This window comes from Mesocricetus auratus, unplaced genomic scaffold, assembly GCF_017639785.1.
Source record: "Mesocricetus auratus isolate SY011 unplaced genomic scaffold, BCM_Maur_2.0 Super-Scaffold_100676, whole genome shotgun sequence".
Lineage (NCBI taxonomy): Eukaryota > Metazoa > Chordata > Mammalia > Rodentia > Cricetidae > Mesocricetus > Mesocricetus auratus.
The window spans coordinates 19,105,434-19,119,664 of NW_024429266.1; the positions used below are offsets into that span (position 1 = coordinate 19,105,434).

The window sequence follows — 14,231 nt, forward strand, 5'->3', positions numbered from 1 at the left end:
AGCACTGGAAGAAACCATCCTGAGTGAGGTAACCCAGTCACAAAAAGACAAACATGGTATGTACTCACTCATATATGGATTTTAGACATGGATCAGGATAGTGCCAGTCTGCACTTCCACTGATAGAGAGTCTGGGAAACAGGAAAGAACCTAAAAGATATGCATATATGCATAGTACCCAAGAGAAGAGGATGGAGACAAGATCCCCTGAATGGATGGGGAACATGGCGAGGGGTGGGGGGAGTGGGACCTGGGAAGAAGAGAGGGGGTGAAGAGGAAGAGAGTTGGTCATGGGGGAACAGGAAGTTGAGGGGGTGGGGGTAGAATAGGGGGAAGAGGGAATCATAGGATCGAATACAGATCAGGCACCAGAGCGACCTCAAGTGATCTAAAGGGATAACACCAATTGGCAAGCTAAGCAATAGTGGAGAGACCACCTCGAATGCCCATTCCTGATAATGAACTTGATGTCTATAACCATCCGGGAGCCTTCATCCTGTGACTGATGGAAACAGAGGCAAACACACAATTAATCACTGAACTGAACCCAAGGAACCCAGTGACAGAGAGAGAGGAGTGATGAGCAAATTGGCAAAGAATGGGCTGGCAAAACCAGCAAAGACAGCTGATCTGAACAGGGGAGAGCTCTTGGACCCCAGACCGACAGTGGGGAGGCCAGCATGGGACTGATCTGGACCCCCCCAAATGTGAGTGTCAGCGAGAAGGCCTGGGCAACCTATGGGGCCCTGAGCTGTGGATCAGTGTCTATCCCTGGTATACAAACAGTCTTCGTGTGCCTATAGCACAAAGAGGGATGCTCTCTCAGCCTGGACTCTTAGGGGAGTGCCTGGACCCTACCCAGAGTAAAATGACAGACTCTAGATATCCCCTATGTGGAAGGATTTGGCAATAGGGTGGGAGGGGGGGGAGGGGAGTGCGGGAGGAGGGGAGGGAGAGGGAACTGGGATTGACATGTAAAACAAGCTATTTAAAATTAAAATAAAAAATGATAAAAAAAGAATGATCAGCAATGAGAGTTGTTCAGAAAAACATGTGGTGAATACAACACTTAACGTTTATCTGATATCAAATACAAAAGACATATGCACCTGAGTTAAATACCTAAAAAGCAATAGTCATACAGTTGAAAAAATGTTTTTTTCTTTACTTTACATTGAGTAAAAGTTTAAGAAGCAATGTACATAAAGGACATATTGCAGCAGCAAGACTGTATTACATTTCATTGAATACATATTCTAAACTCCCTTTGTATTCTTCTATCATATGTTACATTCTGACTGCAGCCTCCCATCTCTCTCCTCCCCCAAGTCTCTCCCCACTAAATTTCCTCATAAGAAACACAAAGCAAACGTCAAAAAAAAAAGGCCCCAAAGTGGGAAGATACTACCTTGAGTGTCCATAATTAATAAATGCTTTGTTTTCAGAATATATGAAAAACCACATCTGTAAGAAAATTATTGACAGCCTAGGTAAAAAGTGCTCAAAAGACATGAATAAGCAACTTGCTTCCATAGCTAATGAAGATGTGTAAGAATATGTTTGACATTACTAATAATTATTTACTTGGGAGAAAACCAGGTAGAGGATGTCATGAGAGGGAAACAACTAGCCAAAGACCTTAAGGGTACCCACCAGTGTGGCTAGTGTCACTGAGCTATAAAAAGTATGGTTAATGTGGCCTTACTATTGTTCCTGACAAAGAAAAGACTGGGCAGGTAGGAAGGGATGGAGTGGCTCTACTTACATGGGTGTTGCTCATACTCTATGCCCGAAACTACCATCAGCATCCTTACCACCCTAAGAAATACACCCAAAATAGCCACAGTGATAACTACAACAGTGTAGCAGTCTTTTTGACAGCACCAAGGAAGGAAATCTCTTTTGGCTTAGTATATGTAGCATGCTAATCATATCAGCATGCTTCCTGCTGGTCTGTTTGAAATGTTTATCTTCCTAAACTCCTCTTCGATACAAACATAATTGCATTTAATCACAGTTTATTTGAAAAATTAGGACACTGATTTCTCTGAAGATTGTTTACCTTATTCATGTACAGTTTGCATTTTATTACACAAGTCTACTTGAAAAGTTTTAAATTATTTGTTGGGACCAAATGAAACTCAGTAGTAGAGCATATGACTACTATGCAGGAGGCTCTGGGTTCATTGGCAAACACGAAAAGAAAAAAAAGTGAGGTATTGTTGGAGGGTGGGTTGTATGCAAAGGAAATGCATTCGAGTCTGATTGGCAGCCTCAAGGTCAACAGTAGGTGCAGCTGTAATTTGACAGTGCTATGCCACGCACAATGCATATTCAAAGTGCTTGCACCAGGAGCCTAGATGGAAAGAAAAAAAAAAGCATATAGGCAGGACTGACTTATCTTTAAATTAGGGAGGTTCCTGTCACCACACAGAGGCAGCCAGTATGGCATACCTGAAAAACATCAGCTACACAGCAATTGTAGGTTAAATTTGGTATTTAAAGTGGAATGTCTTACCTGATGCCACACAGCTTGTAAAGTAGATGGTTCAACCTCAAGTCTCCTAAATGCAATCCCTTTTCTCTTTCTTTTGTTAAATGCCTTCTTATTTTTCGAAGAATGTGAAATAGGACCTTTAAATTTAAAAAGATTATATATATTAATTATATATATAGATTTACTGGGTATGATTTGAAGACACCCAATCCTTAATTACCTATATCTAACTCACTGGCAATTTTAATAATAATATACTAATTGTCATGTTTTTCCCTCGCTGAAACCATTAATCTGTCTTCACAGGGTGTCTGCATAACTGAAAACCCAGCCTCTGAGGATTTCTGTTCAACCTTCCATGGGTACATTTTATGAAATAGGACCTGGTCCTGTTCCTCTCTGTTATCACACACTGTTCCCTTTCTTCTCTACTTATCTACTCAGAATCCTGTATTTTGTGTTTGTGTTTTAGTTCACATTCTGTGCTGGAATGAAAGTGGCTTGTGGGCCAGGGCTCCACTGTTCATTTCTGCAGTCCTAGTTCCTAAAATATCATCAGAGATATAACAAGTATTCACTAAAAATTTATTGGGTGAGTTGGCTAGGCTTCTCTAACTAAAAACACAGTTCTAGGCATCTCCATGTTCTGAGCTGAACTGGGGATGCATTTGGTTTGACTAAGAAGCCCAGTTGAAAGACAGAACAAGATGGTAGCCAAATAAAGACCCCAAGCAACCTTCTTCCCATGGTCACACAAACTTTGGTCAACTGTTCACAGTCCAAACTACCCTCCTCAAACCCAAAGAAGTCATTTGAGAGACCATTACGTTAGATTTGTTCATGGTGGCATTCTTTCAGGTCCATGAGTGTGGAGCTCAGAGGGACGGTTTTAAACTCAGTTCCAGGCCATCACGGTGAAGCACTGCCCTGGGGTAGCCTGAGCAACTGGAACTGTGTTAGCCAGACTGCCGATCCCCTCTAGCTCTCCTCCTTAGATCTGGCTGGGGCAGAAGGATTCTGGAAGAGGACTCCAGTCATAGGCAACAGGGCACAAAAACTAGCCCAGAATTCTGCTTACTATAATGGGAACTGGTGGCAATCAGAAAGGGAAATCCTTTCCAGCCAGGCCACAGTTTACAGATGAAGTCTCCCAAATGGCACTGGCATTAAACAGCTGCCTGCATGCCAGTGAGGCAGACTCAAGTTTGGCTTTATTGTTGTCAGCCTTGAAGTGGGCAAAGGACACATTCCTACTCAGACTGCATGGTCTTCTCTGACTGTGAGACTCAGGTATAATGGCGCCCTTGCTGGATTCGAGGCTTGGGCATCAGTTATCTTCAAGTTAGTGTCACCAGAAAGATCAGCAAGATGTGGCTATCGCCAAACAGAGACTGTGTTCCCGCTGGCATGGAGCCATATTTTGGCCTGTGCTTCTACTGGTGTGCCACAGACCTGGGTGCACTCAGAATGGGTGAATTCGCCAGCAGATGTGCAGAGAGAGAGAAACAAGTCAAAGCTAACTCTGCCCACTGCCAGTTACAGACCCTTGCAGCCCTTTCAGGAAGTGGCTGTTGAGCGAGGTAACAAATGAGAATACAGTTGTGTTCCAGAAGCTAAGAAAAGATCATGCTTAAAGTAAACAAAGAACCAACCCTGTCTCTTTTGCTTGTTTGCTTTGTTGGAATGCTAGGTAAGGTGAGGACTACAGATCTGTCATGGAAGTAGCCATGTGAGGTTAGTGGTGACAAGTAGAAGGACGGGGATGGGCGGATGGAAAGCAAACCCAACTCTTGCTGTAAAAGGGCCAAGAAAATGTGACAGAAGACTGAGGCCAGGCAGGAAATGGAGAAAGTAATTTGTACATGTGTGCTTGCTAGCTTGCTTGCTTGCTTCTCTGCCATGGAAGAAATTAAGACTGGTTCCACGCTGATGAGAATGATCTAGAAGGGGGCGGTGAACTGTGGTACAGAAGAACAAAAGGGAAACTGTGTGAATGAGCCTTAAGATGATTCCTCTGCAGCACACCTCCTGAAACAAAGGAAGCCCACTCTCCATTTCCTGCACCTGATGTCAGCTGTGCAGGACAGACGCCCACCTTCCTCATGCCAAGAGTTCTGAATTCTTCAAGGATTTCCAACTGTGTTCATTTGCTGCCTACGGCTGACAGCTACATAGCTAGACAGACACAGACTCGGATCCTGGCTCTGCCATTTGCTAGCTGTGTGACATCTGGTAAATTACAACCTTCTAAAGTGTCTACATCCTCAAGTGTAAAGCAGAGGAGAGGTGATCAGAACCGTTGAATAACTACTGTTACAATGCCACGCCGCGGAATCAAGAACATGTAACAGAATGATGTATGAGGAATTACTCCGTCAAAGTCAGCTATGAATATAAAAAAATGATAGACAGCCTTCAGAGGAAGTGCTGTTTTATAACGAATAGCAGTCTTACCCAGAATGGGAGGTGATGGCTTGTATTTGAAACTGGAAAAAGAAGACTGACTGGTGTTCTTCTAAAACTGTGTTTTGAAAAAGACAGAGGAGGAAGAGCAGAAGGGAATGAGGAGGTTAAAGCTTGAAATCTTGCAAGTTAAAGAGAAATTGCTGGCTCCTTTTCTGGGCTAAATCAGAGGGCTTAGGGGCAGATGTGGCAAGTCTTACATGGTGGGAGAAAGGGCATTTACTTAGAGACTCCCAGTGCTGTATGAGGATTTAAGTCAATAAGCTGCTGAGCTACTGCCCTAGAAGGTACCTTGGGGACCCTGCAATAGGAACTGCAGAAAATGTCAGTCTCCTAAAAAGGCTGGCAGGAAATCTTTAAGACAGATTGAAGCTCAAGAGAAATGAATCCAATCAAGAGACTCCGGGGGACAGAGCTGAAGTCACAGTAAAGGAAATGTCTACTTTCCAAGGGGATGTCATTTGCTCAGGTTCAAATCCTCAGAGGATGAGCAGTGTGTCCAATCCCCCAGTCTTCTTTCCATGTGGATAAACCATAAAGTCACGCTGATCACTCTACTTCACTTCTGATCCCTGAGTGCTCAAGCATGTGCTGGCCTCCATCAGGCACATGAAGCAGTTTTACAGTACCACTACCCTCTAGGCCCCAAGGCACCATGAAGATTGCCAGGTTGCCAGGTCCATGGTGGGTAGGATCCAGATAAATCAGTTGAGATAGTCTTCCTTTCATTGCTACCAAAAAAGTAATTCTTGTAGACACTTCCTGTTGATTCACTCTAAAGTTACAGTGACTCAAAGACAGAATCAAGAGACTGTAAAAAATGATAACAGAAGAATTCCTGATACTTGTGTAGCAAATAGACTTAAGGTAGCACTTGATTTCTGATACGTTCTCACCATGTATAGAGGGTAAAAGCAAGACTGAGATCTTAAGGTCACTCCAGTGTACAAAAATGTTTGTCTCTAAAGCCTATGCTATATGAGAGCATGTGACCAAAAACTAAAACCTAACTAAAATAAAATCAAAGATCAAAATAAAAAAAATTGCTGATCTCAGAGGGCAACAAAAATATGCAAAAAAATCCTCCATCACTACTCAGACTCTTGCCCCAAGTGTGAAGCTGTTGACGTGAACATTTGTTTCTAATTCAGTGGATCAGATGTGATAGTATAATGAGAAGGTTCTAGGTGTTGAGTAGCTACTTGAAGTCAAGGAAGTGGAGGTGGGATTTGAAACATACAGTAACAACTTATGAGAACAGTTCTAACAGAAGCAAACTCCAGAAGCCACGAGGGTGGATGAAGAACATCTAGCTATGCCCTGTGATCACATAATCATCCAGGAAACGTAGGACCCCTTTTATCTCTCACTGCAAGACTCACTGCATACATCCACAGATGTACTCTCAAACAGGACCTTACCAATGAGCCATCACTGTACAGAAACTCTGTACCCTTCCCTGCATTACCATCTGAAAAACTATCCGTATTCCTTCTGTGTTCTGACTCTAACTACTAAAATTTAAGGCCTCTGATAATAGCCATTGTCCTCTTTGCTGACTGAACCCATGTCAGTTAACGTGGTGCATGGTACACAGAAAGTGTCTAAAATGCATGTGTTTAATGAATGAGTAATATATGCAAGACTAGAGGGTACTCTGATGCTCTGGTGGTTAAACTCAGTTTTCAACTTGAGATCTAGAACCACAGGGATAGGGACCTCTGGGCAGCCTGTGGGAAATTATTTTGATTAAGGTGACTGATGGGGGGAAGACATGACCACTCTAGGTGGTGCTTGAATGTAGATACAATGTGATCAGCTACCTCTCCTGTCATTGTCACTTTCCTGACATGATGGACTGTGACTCCAAACTGTGAGCCAAAATTAAACCTTTGTTCCCTAAGTTGATTTCATGGGAGAATTTTCTTACAGCAATGGGAATTTGTTACAGCAATAGAAATTTTATGACCCCAATGGAAAAAAGAAAAGGTGCTTAAAAGAAAGAGACAAAGCTAAGGGTTAAAGAAAAACAGGCAGTCAACAAGAGATTTAAACAGATATTGCAACAATGAAGCTATATCGACAAATGTGACAATGAAAGGATTAACAAAAAATATTTTAGACACACATTATGAATATAGTATCAGAGACCCTTTTAAAGTTAATGAGGTGTTAAAGAATGCAGCTGAAGAACACTTTGTAAAAGCATAAACGGAAGACAATGGAATGGAGAGAAGAAAAAATAAGAAATTTAGACTGTGCACTAACATAAAGAATGACTACCTAGTACATATTCACACAAGAGTGAGCAGAGAAAGTCGGGGAAATAGAAATACTGTCTAGGGTCAGAGATATAGCTCAACAGAAGAGCTCCAGCCCAGCAGAACAAAGTCCAGGGGAGAGCCCCCTATCCTTCCAAACAAATAAAATGTGGTCCAGTTGGGTGGACAAGGGGACCGTAGAGGCACATTCTTTTGTCTTGGGTTTTAGATTTTTTAAAAATAAACTTTATTTTTAAAGCAGTTTTATGTTCACAGCAACAGGGCCGAAGGTACAGACAAGCCCTGTGCCCCTATCCACCTTATACACACAGTGTCTGTTATTACCATCACTCCTGACTGGATTTGCTGGGACTGAGACAATGACACAAAGTTCATATCAGGCTTTGATCCTGGGTCAAACATGTCTATATGTATAGGCAAAGTGTATATGATAGGCAACTGACAGTACAGGCTGGTTTTACTGACCTTACACTTACACGGGTCTCTGCATAATCATGTTTACCTACCCTTAACCACTGGTGACCCATATGTATACCATCTCCTTGTTCTTTTCTCTTTCTCAGAAGTTTTATGTGTAGAATCATACACTACTCAGCTCTTTCTCAGATTGCTGTCTCTCTGTTAGTATATATCTAAGTTTCCTTTGTGAGTTTTTTTGATTAGTTTTACAGCTGAAACTTAATATACTTTTCATATCTGCTCCCAAATCATGACACAGAGACTTATTAGTTATGAATGCTCGGCCTAGCTTAGGCTTGTTTCTGGCTAGCTCTTTTAACTTAAATTCACCCGTTTCTATTAAATCTACCTTTTGTCTCCAGGCTTTTATTTATTTATTTATTTTACTTTTCTATCCATCTGTACATCTTAACTTTCACTGCTTCTCATGTCTGTCTGGCAGCTGACTGGGTTGCTGGCCCCGGACATCTCCCTTTCTTTCTCCCCCACTGTCTTTGTTCCTCCATTGTCTAGATTTCTCCTCCTGTTTATTTTCTCTGCCTGCCAGCTCTGCCTATCCTTTCTCTGCCTAGTTATTGGCTGTTCAGCTCTTTATTATGCCAATCAGGACCTTAGGCAGGCAAGGTGAAACAAATGCAGTACATCTTTACATCATTAAACACATGCAGCATAAACAAAAGTAACATAAACCAGCCTTTTAAAATCCATTTTTCCTACTGAATAATGTTTTGGTTACTCCCAAGTTTAGACAATTATCAATAGTACTGCTGTAAATATCCATGCACAGTTTCAGGGTGCATAAGCTTCCAGTTCTCCTGTGTGTTACCAAGGAGTTTGATGCTGTGGTATACTGTCAAGGTAGAAGTGGCTTTACAAGAACCCACAATGTTGTACCAGTCTGCATTTCCATTAGCAGTGAGCTAGTGTTCCTGTTGCTCCATATGTTCTTGCTAGTACCTGGTGCTGTCAGAGCTATGGATTATGCCAGATGGATGTGGAGATTGAACATCCTTGTTTATTATGCTTTTTGCTTTTGAATGATGGCACATGAGACAAAGCATCTTTTCAGTTAATTGTCTGAGACATTTATCTTTTCCCCTAGGTAAGGTGATTGTTAAGATGTTTGGTCCATTTCTTAAAAGACTTGTTGGTGTTCTCACAATTGAGATGATCATTTAAAATATATTTTCTAATATGAATAATTCATCAGATATGTCCTTGGCAGATATTTTCTATTATTCTCTTGCAAGGTCTTTGCATAGCAAACATTTTTAATTTCAATGAAATAGCCCATTCTTTCAGAGATTTTGTGGTCTTTGGAGTTCCATTTAAAGCCTTCACTGTATGTACAGCTTGTCTGGAGTGTCATCTACACTATCTAAGATGTCTTTAAAAGGTTTTACATTACTTTATTTGTTTATTTAGAGTGAGAGTTGGAGAGCAGGAGGGTAGGATAGAGAGAGAGCTATCCCCACATGCTACAGCATCTGTGGAAGTCAGCAGACGACTTGCAGGAGCTAGTACTCTTCCTCTACCACATGGGTTCGTGAGACTAAACTCAGGTTGTCAGCAATCCCCTTTATCCACTGAGTCATCATCTTCCAACCCTCTTCTAGACTCTTACACCTTTGTGTTTTATATTCACATCTGTGTTGGTGACCAGTTGCCTGCAACCATTTACTAAAAGAGTACCTTTTACCATCATCAACAAAGTTTCCTTCTGCAGCAGATGGGAATGGAATCAGTCCTAAAAAGGATGTCTCCATCAAATCCCTCCCCACAGGGCACAGAGAAGCCCACAGAAGCGTGTAAGAGCAAGAGGGGGTGGAGGACACAAACAAATCATCATGTGTAATCATGTGTAAAGTGCATTCTTCCCACAAGCTGCCTGGGTTCCCTGCTGTCTCTGTCCCCAAATAACACATGAGACACTATATTAATTATGAAGATGTTGGCCATTGCTGTGGTTTCCTAATAGCTAACTCTGACTTCACTGTTATTAACCCATAATTACTAATATATATTTTTATAAGGACTTTTCTTTCCAAGGACACCCTCCTGATGCATCCTTTCCTCCTGGGATCACATGGAGACCCTCCACTCTACACTACATTTGCCAGCATCCTCCTCAACTCCCAGTCCCACCTATCTTGCTTCCTTATTGGCCAACAGTGCTTTATTATCAACCAATTAGACAAACATACACACAGAAGGACTTCCCCCATCAATCATGATCAAAACTAATATGTCCACACAGAAACTGAAGCAGCATGCACAGGGCCTGCATGAGTCTACACCAGGACCTCTAGGTACACATTATGACTCCAGGTTAATGCTTTTGTGAAATTCCTGGGTGTGTGAATGAGTGGGTCTCTGAGTCTTGTGCCATCTCTTGGGCTCTTTTCCTTCTGTTTTTTTGTCCAATTATGGTGTGTTGGTTTATACTATGTTATATTATATATTGTTGTCCCTTAGAAGCCTGTTAGTTTTCTAATGAGAGACAGAAAGTGAGTAGATTCATATAGGAGAAGAGATGGGGAGAAACTAGGAAAATTGGAGGGAAGGAGACCTATAATCAGGATATAATAAGTGAGAAAAAAATCTGTTTTTACTAAAAGTGGGAAAGGGGGAATACCTTTTAGTCATTGTATTACTTTTTCTCCTTTGTCAAAGATCATTCAGTTAATCATGCTTATTTGGGTGTACTTTTAGGCTTTGTGCTCTGACCTACTGATTGTATATTTTCTTAATTTTTTGATTCTTTATGTGTATGTGTGGGAGCCTGTATGTGTTCATGTATACCTCATAGGCACAGAAAACTGTGGAGTCCAGAAGAGGGTATAGGATACCCTGGACCTGGAGTTACCAGTGGATGTGAGCTGTCCTATGTGGGTGTTGAGAACCCAACCTGGATCCTCTGCAAGAACAGAGGTCTACATGTCAAGCTATATGCCAGTCATGGCTTCAGAGAGAGATCCTGCCTCAAAACAGAAAAAAAAACAAAGCCAAAAGGCTAAAATAGTTGCTGCTGGTGAATGGGATTTGAAGTAGGAATATATAAGGCAGAGTCTCTCTCTCTCTCTCTCTCTCTCTCTCTCTCTCTCTCTCTCTCTCTCTCTCTCTCTCTCTCTCCCCAGTCTGAGGGGATAAAACTAAGGACATTGTACATGCTAGGCTGGCATTCTACCACTGAGCAATATCCCCATCCCCAAAGAAGCTATTCTTTCCATGGTTCCAGTACTATTTGAATTTTAAGCCAGAGCAATGTATTAATTTCATAAAAATAAGGATTAAATCTAAAACATAAGAAGCTCTGCTAATTTTTGCTAAAGTACTTCACTATTGTATCACCCCCAGGACACAAACATAATAACATTAATACCAATTATGATATGAAATAAAATAAATAATATTTTAGAAACAGAATTAGTTACATCTGGATAAACAAACTTATAATGGATTCATCAGGGGGAAAAGGCACTTGGGCTCATCTTGTTCAGAGTCAATTTTATTTTTAAAATTGTTTTTGAGACACAATTTCCATTCTGTATCCCAAACTTCTCTTGAACTGGTGGTTCTCCTGGTTCATGTCTTAAGGTGCTGGAATTAAAGGCACACACTATGTGCACTACAGTACCTGGCTCAGTAAGCAGGAATTCTATAAAATGGAAGCGTACTCCAGTGAAATGGAAGCTATTTCATAGTTTATGTGTGCATGTTATATATAGCATATATTACACACACACACGCATAATTGCTTCAGACACAAAGCTAAACTTTATTAGTAAGCCACTGAGAGCCAACCTTCTTCCACATTAACTCACATAATGCTTCAATAACCTTGCCTCCTAACTTAAGCTCCTGGAACTGGAATGAAGTGAATATGTAAAGTTACTTGCTTAGTGGAATTCTCCACTAGCTTGTGTTTTAGCCTATTGTTTCCTGATAAATTTTCCATTTTCTTCTCCCTGTTATTCCTTGCCTTTTTAAAACAGGTAGGAATAACTCCATACTCAATATACAAAACCACCGTTAGGAATGCAAATTAGCCAAACCCTACAATGCCCCAGCTCTGCCCATTCCTGTTTCTTGCTCATCCCACCCTCCCCGAACCTGTCACAGAGCTCAGAATACAGCTATATTTCCCCCCACACTGGAATCAATAACCTCAAAGTGTTCAAGATTTTCACTGCAAACAACAGAATTGACCCCAGCTAGTTTAATAAAATCTTTTTTCTTAAAAATAATAACCCCTCAGAGATCACTGAAGGCTGAAGGAACAAAGTCTGACACAAACTCACAGGAAAGGGGCCCCCACCTCCTCCCCTACCCACACCTCAAACCACAGAGTAAAACTGATCTGAGGGAAGACACTGCTGCTGACACCTGCAGAATGTCAAGATCTGGCTCCTCGGCAAATGCTGCAACTTCAGGGCAAATGCTGCCTCTGTGCCAGCAGTCCTATTGCAATTTCAGTTGGTATCTAAGAGCTACACACCCCTAAAGCAGCCATATTGGCAAGATACATGCCCTGCATGGTCCCAGTTCTTATACCAAAGATGTCAGACTCAAACTTCACCAGGAAAGCACCCATTAGGCAAGCCTGGTCTGCTGCAGCCATCTGAACTGCAAAGGAAGCAGAAAATCTGCCTTGCTTCTAGTTTGGAGGAGGGTAGGACTAACACATGTGAAGTATTTGTAAGATGCTGGAAAGCCCCAAATGTGACATGTGCCCAGAAAAAAAACTATTTATAAGACAGTGGATTGAAGGCTAAAACCCAAGATGCTGGGTCAGGAAAACATGAGAACAATGGCATCATTACAAAAACAGGAAGAGGAGGAGGAGGTCGTGGCAGGTGACAAGAAGGTGAACTGTATGCGAGAAGTTTTCAATTTGAGGTACTCGTGAGATATGTAAATAGAGAGGTTTAATTGAATATATGAGCCTGGAGCTTAGATGGAAGGTCAGAACTCTGGATAATGCAGACAGCATCAGAATACAGATGCCAGCTGATGCCATGAAAAAGGATGTGGTGGAGAGGCAAGGAGTAAGATGGAAGGATCCCATAGAGACTCACAGAGCTCCGACAGCACAACCCTGGGCAGGAGAAGCCTGAGAAGGGGAGACTTACAGAGAAGGTCAGGGAACTAGAGAAAAGAAGCAGAAACGTGTGGGTCCCAGAAGGCTGGGCACAGGAGTATGGAGAGCAACAGAGTGGTATACATTTGAAACTTGCTAAGACAATAGAACTCAGATGTTGTCGCCATACTCACAATAAAAGGATATCTATGTGAGGACACACACACAGACACAAATGCACACAAGCACTATGTATACACATATAAACATGGATAAGCATGGTTCTGTGATAATCATTCCACAAGGTATATATACACATGAAGACAGTACATTATGTCCTGTAAACACAAACCAGTTATCTGTGTCAATTACAGCCCAGTAAAACCAGAGGACTCTGTTCAGATTTAGGAAACAAACAGTTGGTTACCTGAAGATTTTAGCCCTCATTTCCATTTCTGGTCTAGGTTTCTCTACTTATGCTGGGCCATACTGTCCTGAAACAAAGATGAACAGACAACAGGGACAAAGCAAGTGGCCTGGAAGACAGCTCTAAGCTTCCACAGCTGCAGGATCATATACCCGTGCTACCCTGTGGAGAGTTCTCCTTACCTCCCACCTGCCCAAGGGCCTCTGTTTCCCGTGTTGTCCCTGCTCTCACACTGGAACCATCTCCTAGTATTCTTTGGGTGGGCCTTTTCCCACATCCCTCACCACCCCATGCTGAATTCCTGCTGCCTTGAGAAGATCTTGCAGTTCTTTTCAGCCCCCTTCCTTTGATCAGTTACTTATCCCAGAAAGGTCTGTCTTTACAGTTCACTTCTTTCAAAACTACTCTCAAATCGCCCAAGTCCAAATCCAGAATTCCCAGATCTTCCTATCACAGTAACATAATGCACAGAGGTTCGTGATAATATGCCACCATACTTTACAAATGAAAATAACTTCAGCTTGTGTGAACTTAAGCCCCTCAGCCTTCTGAAGTACCTAGTCCATGAGAATACCCAAGTATATCAAATTTAAAGAGTTTAGACAATTAAAATATTAGTTGTAAAATATAAAACAGACAGCAAACAATGTGCATTATTATTATGACATTCTTTCAAATTATTTCTGCTATTTTCATCAAATGCAAGCTATTGGAGCATACACTGTATCCAAATACTGGTTATAAATCAATGTAAGCATCACACCAGCCATGGAAGTGCATTAAGAGGTTAAGAGGCGGAGATAGGAAGATCATTTGAAGCCATCTTTGGCTACAAAGTAAATTCAAGGCCAACCTGGCCTATATAAGTCCTTGTTTCAAAATAACAATGACCAAAGAGAAAGAAATATGTGGAGATCTCAATCCACAATTATTTTTTTGTTTGTTTGTTTTGTTTTGTTTTGTTTCAAGACAGGGTTTCTCTGTGTAGCTTTGGAGCCTGTCCAGGAACTCCCTCTATAGACC

General features: G+C 41.6%; 1 protein-coding gene across 3 annotated transcripts in view; it reads right to left on the minus strand.

Annotated features, from left to right (window-relative positions):
* Aim2 (absent in melanoma 2) overlaps window positions 1–14,231 on the minus strand; it is a 49,697-nt gene that overhangs the window by 14,722 nt on the left and 20,744 nt on the right. For all 3 annotated transcript variants that reach the window (XM_021231926.2, XM_040738450.1, XM_040738451.1), the window contains one exon: window positions 2,519–2,634. The gene's annotated coding sequence lies outside the window, so the exon portion shown is untranslated. The remainder of the gene's footprint in view (window positions 1–2,518; window positions 2,635–14,231) is intronic.